The sequence below is a fragment of the Brienomyrus brachyistius genome, unplaced genomic scaffold, assembly GCF_023856365.1.
Source record: "Brienomyrus brachyistius isolate T26 unplaced genomic scaffold, BBRACH_0.4 scaffold41, whole genome shotgun sequence".
Classification (NCBI taxonomy): Eukaryota; Metazoa; Chordata; class Actinopteri; order Osteoglossiformes; family Mormyridae; genus Brienomyrus; species Brienomyrus brachyistius.
The window spans coordinates 2469713-2485410 of NW_026042316.1; the positions used below are offsets into that span (position 1 = coordinate 2469713).

Here is a 15698-nt window from a genome sequence, read left to right on the forward strand (position 1 = left end):
CTCTGCAGGAGAATCTGGAGAGATTAGTAGAGGGCCTCAGGAGGCTGATCCAGATCCGGAGAGCCCCGGCCCCTGCTACGAAGCTCGAGCCGCCGCCTCCTGTGCCCGCGGCTCCAGCGCAGCCCGAGCAGGCGCTCCCTCTGCCCGCGGCTCCCGAGCAGGCGCTCCCTCTGCCCGCGGCTCCCGAGCAGGCGCTCCCTCTGCCCGCGGCTCCCGAGCAGGCGCTCCCTCTGCCCGCCGCTCCCGAGCAGGCGCTCCCTCTGCCCGCCGCTCCCGAGCAGGCGCTCCCTCTGCCCGCCGCTCCCGAGCAGGCGCTCCCTCTGCCCGCGGCTCCCGAGCAGGCGCTCCCTCTGCCCACGGCTCCCGAGCAGGCGCTCCCTTTGCCCGCCGCTCCCGAGCAGGCGCTCCCTCTGCCCGCGGCTCCAGCGCAGCCCGAGCAGGCGCTCCCTCTGCCCGCGGCTCCAGCGCAGCCCGAGCAGGCGCTCCCTCTGCCCGCGGCTCCAGCGCAGCCCGAGCAGGTGCTCCCTCTGCCTGCCTAAGCGATCACCCGCTCCCCAGCGCCCGCGGCGAACCTGACACTAAAGAATATGTAAACATTGCTATAGACACTATTTTAAAATTGTACAGCTGTCTGAAATACAATTGCACATCTTCTTCCCCTACCTCTGACAGCAAGCTTTTTATTTCATGATCATGAATGTCAATGTCTCAATGTCAAAGTAAGTTCATTGTAATGAGCAACTGTTCTTTCAACATTTTGAGATGTCAAGTTTGCAGCATTTAAGTGCCATTTTTGTGACAGTGCATTTACATGCTTGAAAAGATATGTAAATCACCAAATTAACCCAGAAAGGGGCTTCAAGGTGGAGAAAGGAGCAAAAAGACAAGCTGTGAATTCAAATGTTCTGTCTCTTATTTCACAAATAGCTGACTTTGAGTGGAGGGAGGAGCATAAGTTGCCCTCACAATGCGATCTCTGAACATTGTGAATAACAAAAGTGATGGATGGATGCACACAAGAAGAATTTTGCTATCTTTTAAAAACTGTATGCTGTCATTATATATGTAAAAACCTACTTAATTTGTCTGTATATCCATCTATCCATCCATTTCCCAAACTTATCCTACTGGGTCGCGGGGGATCCGGAGCCTATCCCGTAAGCAATGGGCACGAGGCAGGTAACAACCCGGGATGGGGGGCCAGCCCATTGCAGGGCACACTCACTCTCACATGCATTCCTACGGGCAATTTAGCAACTCCAATTAGCCTCAGCATGTTTTTGGACCATGCGGGGAAACCAGAGTACCCGGAGGAAACCCCACGACACCATCGGTAAAACATGCAAACTCCACACACATGTGACCCAGGCGGAGACTCAAACCCGGGTCCCAGAGGTGTGAGGCAAGAGTGCTAACCACTGCACCACCATGCCACCCCAATTGATAAATCAACCTGTTTATTTCAAGGCAACATAACTTTTAAATGGGAATATTTTACATTATTGATTTAGCTTTAATAGCAAGATCCCAAAGCTGGTATCAGTATCAAAGTCAAAATTTTGGTATAAATCCATCTCTAATGTGATGTATTCATGACATGCAATGTCTATACAGACAGGCACAGAGGCACACACACACACAGAACATGGCTGGGGTTCGAGTGGCCTGTATACCTGGAAATGGGAGGCCACCATGCCAACACTATATACTATATGGTTCTTATTTTTAATTATTGAAAATTATCTAGTTATTTATATGGACCATAACAGTGTATGCAGAATTATACTCGTATGTGGCATTAATGGCTGATATAATAGGTATGGAATACATACTGTAGGAGACTGTTGCAACAAGTTGTCAGGTGCCTGACCAAGCCTCTTCTCAAAGGAAAATCAAGAGATTATGAGCTTAAGGGCCAATAAGGCACAGTTTACGTCTCTGCAGTGTAATTAAGTTGAAGCAACTCTCAGCATTATTACTGTACATGCGATGTAATGATCGTGGGCAGCATGGTGGTTAGTGCTTCTGCCTCACAACAAGAAGGTTCTGGGTTTGGTCCTGGGTCCTCTCTGTGTGGAGTTTGCACACTCTCCCCATGTGCGTGGGGGTTTTTGCCAGGGGCTCCAGTTTCCTCCCACAATCCAAAAGCGTGCAGGATAGGTTGACTGGTGAGTCTAAATTGGCTCCGCGGTGTGTTGGCAACTGCTCAGGTTTGGTTCCTGGGATCGGTCATTATGAGCTTAGCTGAACCTGCTTATGTGATTTATTTTATTTTGTTATTCACTCTTGAAAAAAAAAAGGCAAAGTATAATATCGGCAGATTTTGGGGTGAAGGATGGTATCTGAATACACAAATCACGAGTAATGCCACTATTTACTGCTGTTTGCTGCGCAGGGAGAACATGCTGCTTCGACAACATCTTTCCTCAGTGGAAGAATCGGCCAGAAGATCTTCTGTACCCGTTTCTGCCTGCTGTATGTTTAAATTTTTTTTTTTTTTTGTGAAACTGTGCAGCTGAATTGATTGTTATATAAATTAATTCATTAAAGACTCTTCCCACCTGTAGATGGCAGCAGTGAGCTGCTAGGGAAGGTTGAAACTGACCCTCCAACAGAGGGTCCTCTTGCTGCAGGAGGTCATGCAAGAAAACAGAAGACTGCAGTGAGTGTGTCCATTTGCCGCTGTTGTTTTATCTGCTTTATCAATGTTTTTCCAGTAGCATATTACGTCATGCATTTCACTAACACCTATTAGTTCAAATAAAAAAAAAGTTGACTCAGTTTCCTACCTGTGTTACTGCGACCAGACCCCTAACCAATACTTAACATATGCACCAGAGAGTGGAAAAGGGAGCATTACTCAACCGCATCCAGTCCTCCAAGCAACAGGGGGCGCAACAGTGCTGCACAAACTGGACGAACTGCAAAGGTTTGATACGCCTGTGATCTGTGTTGTCTCACCTCTAACCACATGTTGTAAAAGTGTCTGCTGCATGTGCTGGTTCATATCGGGCACCGCACACGCCACCAGCTGCTGCTCGGGTCCATCGCTGTGTGGGCGGGCTGCTCTCTGCAGCCTGCAGTGTGTCCATCATCAGCTGCCAATGGCTGTCATCAGCCCCCTGCACAGATGCCGTGCTGTGAGTGTCTGCATGTCAGGACACAGGAGTATTACAGTTATGATCTGGGTCACATAGCACCCAGACACCAAACTGTTTGACATTTTACTAGAATGATTAAGGTGCTGTTTCTGAGAATATCAATATTCTGTCAGCTGTCCCAATGTAATTTAACAGGTAAGTTCAGCTTTTAAGTAGACTATGTGTGTGTGTGTGTGTGTGTGTGTGTGTGAGAGAGAGAGAGAGAGAGAGAGAAAACCTGTTACTTTGACCTTGTGAGGACATTTTTCCAGTTCCCACAATGGAAAACTCAATGTTATAAAAAGTCTGTCCATGCAATTGATGAACTAAAATACCAAAAGTCCCGTATTACTTATGGTTAAGGTTAGGGCTGGGTAGGGGTTAAGGTTGTCATAGTTAGGATTAGGATTTTGCCAATAGAAATGAATGGAGAGTCCCCATAAAGATATGAATACAAATGTATTGATATCTATGTGTGTCTCTGTGTGTGTGTTTCCCTAACATTTATAACACCGCCCCAGCCTGTGCGATGCCTGTGTAATTAAGCAGTTCAAGTGAAATTTCCATTCCAGTTTCTGAGAAATACACACTTAATATTTAATGACCTTCACGACTGGTCAGGACTGCTGTAAGATTTGATGCACCTTTCATCTCTGCCATACCTCTGTTTTGCCAGTTGGTGGCACTGCCTCCTCTCTGGGCCCTGCAGGCTGTTGCCTGTGGGGAGAAATATCCAGCCCAAACTGAAATCCAGAGTGAGCCTCCCAGTCAGAGCGACGGACTTCATGGACAGAGGAGGTGAGATTGCCTCTCCAAATATCAGCTGTCATAATATCAGAATATTTAGGAGCTTATATGTATGTTTAACATGACGTGTATATTTATGCACATAAGTGTTTAACACCACATGTGTGTTTATGTACATGTATGTTTCACGCGACATATGCTGTGTGTGCCCAGCTCATGGACTGAGAGCAGGGGCCACGTTCAGCATTTCCCGGCTCCGAGGGACAGCAGGGCCCTTTGGGGTCAGCCTGTGGAGCCCCAGTCCTGGAGTTCTCCCATCAAGGTGCTCCTGAGTGCCCCCCTCCATCTCGGCACTGAGCAAAGGAGCCACAACTCACTGAAAAGCGCAGTGATGTTTCAGTGATAATGGCTTGCAGCCTTAAAGATCATCATTTTGAATGTCTATATGGCTCTTAAAATGTAATGTTCATGTTTTTGCATTGCATTGAACTCACTTGGTCCCTGCATAGATCAACCATAAATGCAAAATGACTCTGGCTAAAGATCCTCTGGCCTGTTATCATCCAGAGCAGCAGATTCAGATCTGATTGACAATCATGGGAAGCTGCCAGGTTTGGCCAGATTTGATCACATGGCTATGAGCGCACCACAGTAAAATGCAGATAATACCTTTTTATTCTCTGTTGTTCATTTTCCAAAATAATTTAATTCATTTGTACATCCATCCATCCATTTTCCAAACTGCTTTTCTTACTGGGTCGCAGGGGGTCCAGAGCCTATCCCGGAATCAATGGGCACGAGGCAGGGAACAACCCAGGATGGAGGCCCAGCCCATCGCAGGGCACACTCACACACCATTCACTCACACATACACACCTACGGGCAATTTAGTAACTCCAATTAGCCTCAGCATGTTTTTGGACTGTGGGGGGAAACCGGAGTACCTGGAGGAAACCCCACGACAACATGGGGAGAACATGCAAACTCCACACACATGTAACCCAGGCGGAGACTCGAACCAGGGTCCCAGAGGTGTGAGGCAACAGTGCTAACCACTGCACCACCATGCCGCCCCCAGGATCATGAGGGTACAGCAGACAAATGTGCTGCAACTGTGTGGCCAGTGTGTGTATCTTCTTGACAAAGATTAACTGGCACCAAATACAGCACAGCAACAGAAAAAGGTTATATTTGGAAGGGGTGGTTATACACTGGACCCAGTGCCTTGAGACCCTTCCTGGCAGCAGATGCCATAACAATCACTGGTATTCAAAAGCACTATAGTACTGTTAATCATTAAACGATCAACAAAAATCTCTTACTTTGAAACAGTGCTGGGCCTCAGCTGACACCTGTTTAAAGTAGAATAGAGAATTTCATATTCGTTTTGTGAAGGAAAGTATCATTCCCCACTCATCGGATCCTCCCATGTGGCCACGCCCCCTCATCTACCCCGTGTGGATTCCACATGTTCATTCCTGTCATTGGTTCAATGTATTTAGTTCCCGTTTCAGTTTGTTTCCCTAGACTAGTCATTATATTGTCAATCTGTGTTTGCTGCTTGTTCATTCCTTTTCGCTTTAATTAAACCCTGCATTTTCCTGTTTCCTGGCGTCCTGCCTCCCTTTCTGTGCCAGAAAACTGAGTGTGTAAGTATAGCATACGTGTATATCACATGCACGGTCTGAATGAGGTCCCAACGTATATTTAGCTGTAGTGCTGAGGATTCTCACATTATCTACGTTGACATTTTACGCAGGATGGTGGTGATACCGCTCTGTCGGTGACACTGGTCCTGCGCTCATATTTCTTGGCTTGTCTCGGTCAGCAGGGGGCGTAGCAGCGTCGCCCCGCTTCGGGCAAGAAGATGGGCAACCATTGAGCAGCAGATACTTATATGAAACAGAACGAAAATCGCGAGAGCAACAAAGAATGTACGCGGTGCGCTCTGGCCAAAACGCCGTCTGGCATTTCCAAAGGGTCCAGGCGGAGCTGGGTAGCTCCTTGCAGGTGTTGCATCGTATTTTGTGACCATCGTAATGTGTGACTTCAGGGTCGCTGTTTCACATGTTATTGGGAATGAAGGTTCCTGTTCACATGCACGAGCCTTCTGTGCATTTTATGTAACGCAATTATTTAAATTTTTCTAAGCAGTAGACTTTTTCAAAGCAGCAGCGTTTCCACTTTCTGTTCCGTCATCTTATTTGGGGACATTCTAAAACGCTTAATGTGAAAAGGGTTAATGTGGTCTAATGTACCAAAATAGCGACACCAAAATTCTTACACACATATCTGGTCATAAATACTTTCACTTGACAAAAAAAAAAATTAAATGCTAGGAATATGGACTTTATACTACGTTAAGCGTTTTCCCCTCCATTGACGCCCATTATAACCCACATTTGAGTGTGTGTATATGTACAAAAAAAAAAAAATTGTTGCACTTTCTTAACAGTGTTCGGATAGATGGTATTCATAGCTTGGGTCCTTATTGAGCTAGTATCGGAAAAATTCATCGCAGCGTCTTGAAGCACTTATGTAAGTCACTCTGGCTAAGGGTGTCTGCCAAATACTGTAAATGTAAATGTTATAAGGAAAAGGCTTAACGTGACTAAATGTACTGTAATAGATTTTCCTTGCCACTAGAGGGCGATATTTAAACCTCGGTAAACAACAGGTTAAGCTGCCACCACCTTTAATTATACCCCGGTCTTGTCCAGTAGGTCAGAATACTCCACTCAGAATCAGGGAAACTGAGGCGATAACAATACTTTATTATTCAATTATTTCATTAATCAATGGGCTCACGTTGGATGCCTCGCAGCACACAATTCCCACGCATACACTAAGGGCATCTGATAAAACAGCACAGCACACGTGAAATAAGGTAGGTTACGCTCTCAAAGCAATAAATCATTCCAGCTCATCACAGCACGGCACCAATAAGAAAGTCTACACAGCAATCAACATCGCAATCCTGACCAGGAAGATACACACGTGATAAAAGACAGAATTCCCATTAAATCCTCAGTCTCATTATCTCCAGGTGAGTGAATGTAGCAGTCTCCGTCAATTAACCCCCCCCCCCCCCTTTCCAAAACAGAGTCTGTACTGGTACTTCATCAGTCTTCATCATATTACCAAAACAGCCACCAATAATCACCAAATTACTCACACATATATATGGTCATAAAGACTTTCACTTGACAAAAAATCAAAACCGAAATACTAGGAATATAGACTTTATACTCTTTTCCTTGCCTGTGCCATGTTATGCTATCACAGAAAAAACAAGACACAAGCAGGATACACCAAAAACCAATGATAAAATAAAACCCTAAAACAAAGAGGTGAGACAGACCAAAGTCCAGCCTTCTTCCATGCCTGGAAGGGTGTCAACTTTTAAGCTGCTCAAACAACCCATTGAACTACATAGCAGGCCAGGGAATAAGGATTCCCTGTCATTACACAAATAAATCACTCCAGGTAATAGCAGACGCTATAGCGATGGAGGTGAAAAAAGACAAAAGAAGAGATGGAGGAGAGGGGAGAGAAAGCAGAGGAGTCTGAGATCAAGAGACGAGAAAGAGAGAGTGAGCTGGGGCATTTGGGGCAGCAGCTGCAGAAGCTGAGGCGGTTGGGGCATTAGGTGTAGGAGCAGTAGTAGGAATAGTGGGTGTAGCTGTGGGGGCTTTGGCTGCAGCAGGAGCTATAGGAGGGAGGTTGAAGGAGCCAAAGCTGCAGCCAGAGCAGACAGTGTAGGAGAGGCTGCAAAAAATGAAGCTGAAGCTGTGGCAGAGATATCAGGAAAAACTGCAAAAGAAACTTGGGAATTAGGGCTGACAAAAGCAAAGGAAACACCTTATAAAAAACTGTAGTAGATCAAATGTAAGGGAGCATCTGCTTCTGTGAGAGATGCAAGTAAATAGCTGCTACATTTATTAGATGCAAGGAAAGAGCCGCTTCATTAATTAAGCCGCATGGTAGGCAGGACTATCTACTGTGACAGAAGTGTGGGGAGCGACACAAAAACTAGTCAGACCTGGAGAATAAGCTGACACACAGCTTCAGGAGAGACTCTGCTAAGACAGGATGACTCCTCCCAGCATGAATGCAATCAATTGTGATCAAATGCTGCATGGGAATCGGGGGGTTTAACCGTTATCCTACCCACATATTTACATACATGGGCTACCGACTGGGGGCATCAAGAACTAAAAACAAACACTAGTGTTAGAGCCCTGCGCAGGACTGTTTTTTTTTTAACCCGCTCTCACAGGCTGTCTCTGTCACTCCCACCCGCCCCCGCAATATTTCTGTCCAATCCCGCCCGCACCCGCAGATCCATTAACGGATATACTGTATGATTAAATAAGTTTATATGCATTCAATTCTTATTCCAGCAGAACAAGAACTGAATAAATAAAACAAATTCAACAAAAAATCACGAAAAAATGTAAACTGAGCCCAAAAACTAATCAAATGTGCAAATATCTGCAGTTATTAAAAAAAACAATAACCAAATTGATACAACAAACGTTTAAATATCATTATAAACAAACAAGATCAGCTTAAAAACAAAAGATAACCCTGAACCCAATTTCAAAGAAATACATTCAAACTAGCTGAACATCACAACTTAATACAATGGCTCAGAACAAACACGAATATATAACACAAAATAAATGACATCAGTTACATTCTCCATCCTGCCAATAATCTTGGGATCCGCTGTCTATTTTTAGCCGCCCGCTCCCGCGAGATTTCCGTTGGGGCCCGCGGGATCCCAGTACCAATGCAGGGCATCCATATGCATAGCAAATTATTTTACAGTGCTATCTTGTACAATAGGACATAAACAGTGAATTTGACAGTTATCTTTTATTTTCACATCTGAACACAACACACGGACATTAAGGGATTGTTTGCATTTGCAACCAACCCCTCTGCAAAACCAAGCTGGAAGGCGGTACTGCTTCATGTTCACATGAGCTAGATGGCTAGTTAGGATGGATTCAGAATGCACTGTACTACAACTATAAATGACGTAACGTGATATAGTAAAACAATTACTAACCGGCAATGCACATTTGCATTACTTTAAACGACAACTTTACCTGTTACTTACCAGAGTCGCCTATATCTTAGCGGAATAACAGCAGGCAGAAGGCGGCGCGTTTTCAGTAAGATACCGGAGTTAAACTTATTTGCAGACACTTAACACAAACATTGGCAGCCATTAACTCATAGGTGGCAGTAAAGTTGAAATGACTCTTTCTGTGTTAAAAAAATGCAACACTGTCATTTTGATACTTTTTTTGTTTGTCTTTTACTTCCTCCCATTTGTCTGTCTCTGGTTATTGACGTTTAGGAGAGTGCCAAACACATTAACGATGCACATTTTTCAAATAAAGACAGACACAACACTAAAGAGATGAGAAAGACACAGTTGAATATGTAACATGCGTTTTATGCAGAAAAATAGTGTAGTTAAAACCATCTGGGATTTAAGAGGTTAAACTCAATTGGCTTGAGTGAAGCCACGCCCTCTCATCAGTGAAGAACAGGAATATTCCGGTTTTTCCAGGTTGCCTGAAAAAATGTAGTCACGTAGTTTTCTTAGACGGTGAACAAGCTGTATTACAAAGAGCAAAAAGTTTTTTCTTTTGGAGATACACCGAAATATTAAAGAAATATTCAGAGAGCGAGACAACATTGGTTGTGATGGCTGAACGTTTTTTCCTGCTACTAGTCACCCATGAGGCACGGAGCAGCCGCGTGAGCACATTTTGACCAGAGGTACATTTTCCTTATTCGCTAAACGTGTGTGCAGTAAAGAGGCACAATTTAGTAATTTGGTTTAGAAATATTTGTATTTTGAGTGTATTATATAATTCAATACATTTCGGTATTGAAGTGAATGTACAATTTTTTATGCTGTAAAAGAAAGGTAACTAATACTTATCTCTCCGGAGTACCTGTTAAAGAAAGGTTATTTGTTGATTAGCCCACTTAAAAAAAAATGGTTCTCGTACTTGTTTGTAGATTTGCATTTTGTAAATTCCTCGTGTTTCAACATGTTTTAATACACGTTCTTTCTAGATATATATTTTAAAATCTTGGTTGTTCATTTAGAATGGAAATGACAAACAGAATATTGGTTTCAAATAGTATCATTTTTATATTCACGAATAAAACATCAGCATAAAGTATCCAAATCCATGGTTAGGAAGGCATTTATGAGATGCACATGGATCAAGGAATTTACATTCTTGTACTTTCTTACATTTAATATATTTGAAATGCAACAAACTGGAAGAACTGAGGATGCGTACTAAGTAGGTCTGCTCTCTTCGGTATGTATTTTCAAATATGTATTTTACATATTTGAAAGTTCAAACAATCAATCAAATAAAAAAAAAATCCCTCCCCCCCTGATCCACCCCCTCCAAAAAAAAGGACATTATGTGTAAAAGTATTTTCTTTGATATAGTGTCATATATTTGATTAATTATAACTGTAATGATTAGACAGTGACTGATATAGTAAATATTGTAGTGTATTATAATACCTGTTTGCTTACGCAGGTCAGGTCCTTTTAGCGGGAACCTAAACTTCCTGGAGCTGCATTCGAATATCGTTGGATGTCGATGGTGAGTCACCCAAGGAACTAAACCGATTCTTGTGTTGACAACTCATATTCATTTAACTACCGGATTTGTGGTAGGACTGTTAAATTGTTTTATGCAGTTTACGTAACTAATTTGTATTTCATTTAAGTTGTTATATACTTACCCTTTCTTCACCTGAGTGGAGTTGGACTAAGAAGGGTAATCAAAAAACATATTGGAACTGGTGAACCTAAATCTAAAAACATCCCTAAGTCTAATCTACGGCCAATTACAATTTAATCTTGACGTAATTGGTTATTGATTCTAAATTTAGCTATGAAAGTCTAAACATACAGTAACTAAACCTAAAATAGGGTAAATTGGTTAGAGGAATTTAAATCTAGTTTTAATCAGAGAAACTAAGGGTATAAAACTGAAGCTCACAGATTCAGTTAATGTGTATTATGTTTGGTTGTGCATTTTATTTTCTGTGTATGTCTTTCCATTTTTCATCCCTATCCATAAAGCTGGAACTGGCGTGGACAGGAAGTTGGGGGAGGTACTCAATGGTAGGGCTTCACTGCACTTACTCAGTACTTCCTCTACAGCTCTCTGTGTAGAAAAATAGAGTTTTCAGTTACCATGGCATTCACAAGGTCCAAGGAGGACGACACTAATTCAGTATACCCCAGCTTTATCCATGCAAAACACCAAGACAAGCTTAAGCTACAGAATGGTAACAGAGATGGGACAGGACAAGGATTCACTATTGTGAATAGCACATCTTTACCTCAACCGCTTTGACCAACTCGACCAGGTCAATTTGGCGTGACTCCACAGGCTGGGGGATCTCAAGACTGCTCTGCTTTGCATCCTCCAGTAAAGGCTCAACTGCGAGAAAGCATGGATTTGCCAGGTCAAGCGTCTGAGCCTGAGGAACTGAGAGATGATCTACTAGTGTGATTTATGCTGATGGAATTTACCTCTGGATCGCTTCTTTTGTAGCAGGTGCATGAACCAGTTGAAAATCTTCACAAATCGATTTACTGCTTAAAGCGCCGCAGCTTAATCACAGCTACTAGCTGGCAGTGTCTTTGGAGTGAAGCCCTAGGGTGTTGGTTTAACATGCATCAGTTAAGCAAACCAATCCCATCCATCCATCCATCTTATGTTACTGTAATTTTATAGGAAGGGTAAATACCAGTGACCTCAGCAGACCAGCTAATCATCCACATCCCACCAGTTTGCAAGTGGACCAACCTTTGTGAAGAACTTGTGGCCACGGATATTCTGCGGTGACGGGCGATCCCGTGGGTCGATTTGAAATATTTTGCCCATCAGTTTCCCAGCTTCAATACCGAGGTTCTGGTGTAGAATAAATTTAGCTTCTTTGATGTTCTTTATCATTTCACAGCGATCGTCGTGATCGAATGGGATTTCCCCAACCAGAAGCTGGTACCTGTAGTAAGAAAGGCAGCAAAGGTGTTTGAGGTCTTTCACATTTGACATAAAAATGCTGTGCTTCCAAAAGAGCAATTCCTCTCAACTGTGTGCCAGTATTCATTTTTCTTTTCTATTTCAAGTAGAAAAAAAAAAAACATATTTATGCATGTTAGACGCTTGTCTTCTTAAAATGTTAGACAGATTTTATTAGCCATGCTGATCTTTGGCCGGGAGGAGGGTTGATAGGGTATACGTACATGACACAGCCCAGTGCCCAGACTTCTGCTTCCGTTCCATGTCCCTCTCGTTTCCACACTTCTGGAGCCATGTAACATGGAGTACCACACACTTCTCTACAACACACACAAATGGAAAACGTTAAGCGCACATGTGCTTTAGCTTGCTGTATAAACAAATTTGAAAGCTTAGCCAGGAATTCTGCAAAAAACACCTACTTGTCCCTCGGCTCCAGCTTGATCGCCAGTCCGAAATCCCCAATTTTCAGTTTCATTTGGTCACTGACAAATAAGTTTTCTGAAAGACAAACAAATTTGCATTAAGGATAGACTCAAATACACACGTGGACAAAATTGTTGGTACCCTTCAGTCAATGAAAGAAAAAAAGTCACAATGGTCACAGAAATAACTTTAATCTGACAAAAGTAATAATAAATAAATTCTATGAAATTTAACTAATAAAAGTCAGACATTGATTTTTAACCATGCTTCAACAGAATTAATAATAAAAAAATAAAAAAAACTCATGAAACAGGCCTGGACAAAAATGATGGTACCCCTAACTTAATATTTTGTTGCACAACCTTTTGAGGCAATCACTGCAATCAAACGATTCCTGTAACTGTCAATGAGACTTCTGCACTTCTCAGCAGGTATTTTGGCCCACTCCTCATGAGCAAACTGCTCCAGTTGTCTCAGGTTTGAAGGGTGCCTTTTCCAGACGGCATGTTTCAGCTCTTTCCAAAGATGCTCAATAGGATTGAGGTCAGGGCTCATAGAAGGCCACTTTAGAATAGTCCAATGTTTTCCTCGTAGCCATTCTTGGGTGTTTTTAGCTGTGTGTTTTGGGTCATTGTCCCGTTGCAAGACCCATGACCTGCGACTGAGACCAAGCTTTCTGACACTGGCCAGCACATTTCTCTCTAGAATCCCTTGATAGTCTTGAGATTTCATTGTACCCTGCACAGATTCAAGACACCCTGTGCCAGATGCAGCAAAGCAGCCCCAGAACATAACAGAGCCTCCTCCATGTTTCACAGAAGGGACAGTGTTCTTTTCTTGATATCCTTCATTTTTCTGTCTGTGAACATAGAGCTGATGTGCCTTGGCAAAAAGTTCAATTTTTGTCTCATCTGTCCATAGGACATTCTCCCAGAATCTTTGTGGCTTGTCCACATGTAGTTTGGCAAATTCCAGTCTGGCTTTTTTATGACTTGTTTTCAACAATGGTGTCCTCCTTGGTCGTCTCCCATGAAGTCCACTTTGGCTCAAACAACGACGGATGGTGCGATCTGACACTGATGTTCCTTGAGCTTGAAGTTCACCTTGGATCTCTTTAGAAGTTTTTCTGGGCTCTTTTGTTACCATTCGTATTATCCGTCTCTTTGATTTGTCATCAATTTTCCTCCTGCGGCCACGTCCAGGGAGGTTGGCTACAGTCCCATGGATCTTAAATTTCTGAATAATATGTGCAACTGTAGTCACAGGAACATCAAGCTGCTTCGAGATGGTCTTATAGCCTTTACCTTTGACATGCTTGTCTATAATTTTCTTTCTAATCTCCTGAGACAACTCTTTCCTTCGCTTCCTCTGGTCCATGTTGAGTGTGGTACACACCATGTCACCAAACAACACAGTGACTACCTGGAGCCCTATATATAGGTCCACTGACTGATTACAAGATTGTAGACACCTGTGATGCTAATTAGTGGACACACCTTGGATTAACATGTCCCTTTGGTCACATTATTTTCAGTCTTTTCTAGGGGTACCATCATTTTTGTCCAGGCCTGTTTCATGAGTTTTTTTTTTTTTTATTAATTCTGTTGAAGCATGGTTGAAAATCAATGTCTGACTTTTATTAGTTAAATTTCATAGAATTTTAATTTATTATTACTTTTGTCAGATTAAAGTTATTTCTGTGACCATTGTGAGCTTTTCTTTCATTGACTGAAGGGTACCAACAATTTTGTCCACGTGTGTACTTTGCCAAACTGCAGACTTTACCAAATTGATAAATGAACACTACACAGAAATCCAGACGAGCTACACTCGCAATGCCATGTGAAATGCCAGCATTATTAAACAGAGAATTGAGTAAAGCGTGAGTGCATGTACACATACCGAACTAGATTTCCCTATGGACATAACATTGCCGGTAGATGTGTTTTATCCCCGATATCAGCTGTTGAATTTAATAGCGGACTTCGGGGTCAATCAGAGTCCCGCGAGCTTTCAGGATGTCACCAAGTGTCTGGGCAGGGAGAAACAGGGGCAGCCTGATCCATCACAAAGTCTTTGCCTTAGTAAGACGTCTACAAAAGTCAGGGACTCACCTGCCTACTGCACAACTCCATGAAAATATACATGAACAGATCGTCTTCAAAAGAATGGGAGAAGCCCACAACGTTCTTGTGCCGTGGTTTTTTTCAAAATTTCCACTTCTTGACACACCTGAGTGAAATATCAAACACACCATCTCATCAAGTACTGTAACAGGGAAATGCAGATAAACTGCAAAGAGGGATGACATTAAGCACAATCCATACCACATACCTCCTCCAGTCCCCAGGAATGTGGAGGTATGACCATCACAGCAAAGGTGTCACCACTTTCAAGGTCGGTCATCTTGTAGCACTTGCCACAAGCACCCTAAAGAACATGTCAATAAAGGGCATTTCTGACTGACCCTGTTCAAGCATCTCCTCTCCGCAGAAAAAGATCAACTGTAATCACTTTCAACAACAACTTTGTGGTGCACACCTGTCCCAAAAGCGGCCAAGACAGCTGGGCAATTTGAACTTGCTAGATGGATTACATCACCACATTGAAAATTCCATGGACGGAAAAAGAGGTGAACTTGCTAAGACATTGCAACAAAACACGGATAAAAACTTTCATTACAATCAACTTCATTGAAGAAAAAAAAAACCCATCTCCGTTTTGTACACCAAACATTCAGTTTCGGTAATGCAGTAACACATGCTCAGGAATAAAGACTTTTATGTAGTGTGCAGTGACATCATATGTTACTGCGGCTCTTTAGGCACTCAGCTATCGGTCTCACTTTGTCATACAGAACAGGGATTCATTTCCTGGTGAAAAACTTCCTATGTGGTATGTGATACCTCAGCTCCAAGATGTGGAGCAGTTATCTATTACACCGTAAGGCTGGATATTTTTACAAATAAAGGCAGCAATGGTGTCGGTTATTGCCTTAGAACGAGCTGTTAGCTGGCAGGGTGTGAAAATTAGGGCGTTTATTTTTTTTAAAGAGTTTTGTGTTATTTGAAAGCATTGTGAAATGTAAAAAAAAAAACAGTAATGATATGATGAAAATGGGAATACTGACGTTGACAATGCCAATATAATATTTTGGTATGTTAAGGCATGTTTGTTCTCTGCTTTAAAGAAAGGGGGATGTGTTGATATGTAGTGCAGTACCTTTGGTGACCAGCAGAGAGACCTGGAGGGTTGGGAGGAGGTAAAGACAAGGGGTAGGGAGACCGACGGCACAGAG

General features: G+C 42.9%; 2 long non-coding RNA genes across 3 annotated transcripts; both read left to right on the forward strand.

The window, feature by feature from the left end:
* Positions 1-2635: 2635 nt before the first annotated feature.
* LOC125722676 (uncharacterized) lies at positions 2636-3894 on the forward strand. The gene is made up of 3 exons (XR_007386510.1): positions 2636-2662; positions 2839-2929; positions 3817-3894. It is a non-coding gene; the product is annotated as an uncharacterized LOC125722676 (long non-coding RNA).
* Positions 3895-9415: 5521 nt separating this feature from the next.
* Positions 9416-12556, forward strand: LOC125722672 (uncharacterized). 2 transcript variants are annotated; one of them, XR_007386505.1, is made up of 4 exons: positions 9416-9686; positions 10475-10540; positions 11026-11808; positions 11913-12556. It is a non-coding gene; the product is annotated as an uncharacterized LOC125722672 (long non-coding RNA). The 2 variants fall into 2 exon arrangements; XR_007386504.1 differs by having other exon boundaries at positions 9417-9686; positions 11026-12556.
* Positions 12557-15698: the final 3142 nt, after the last annotated feature.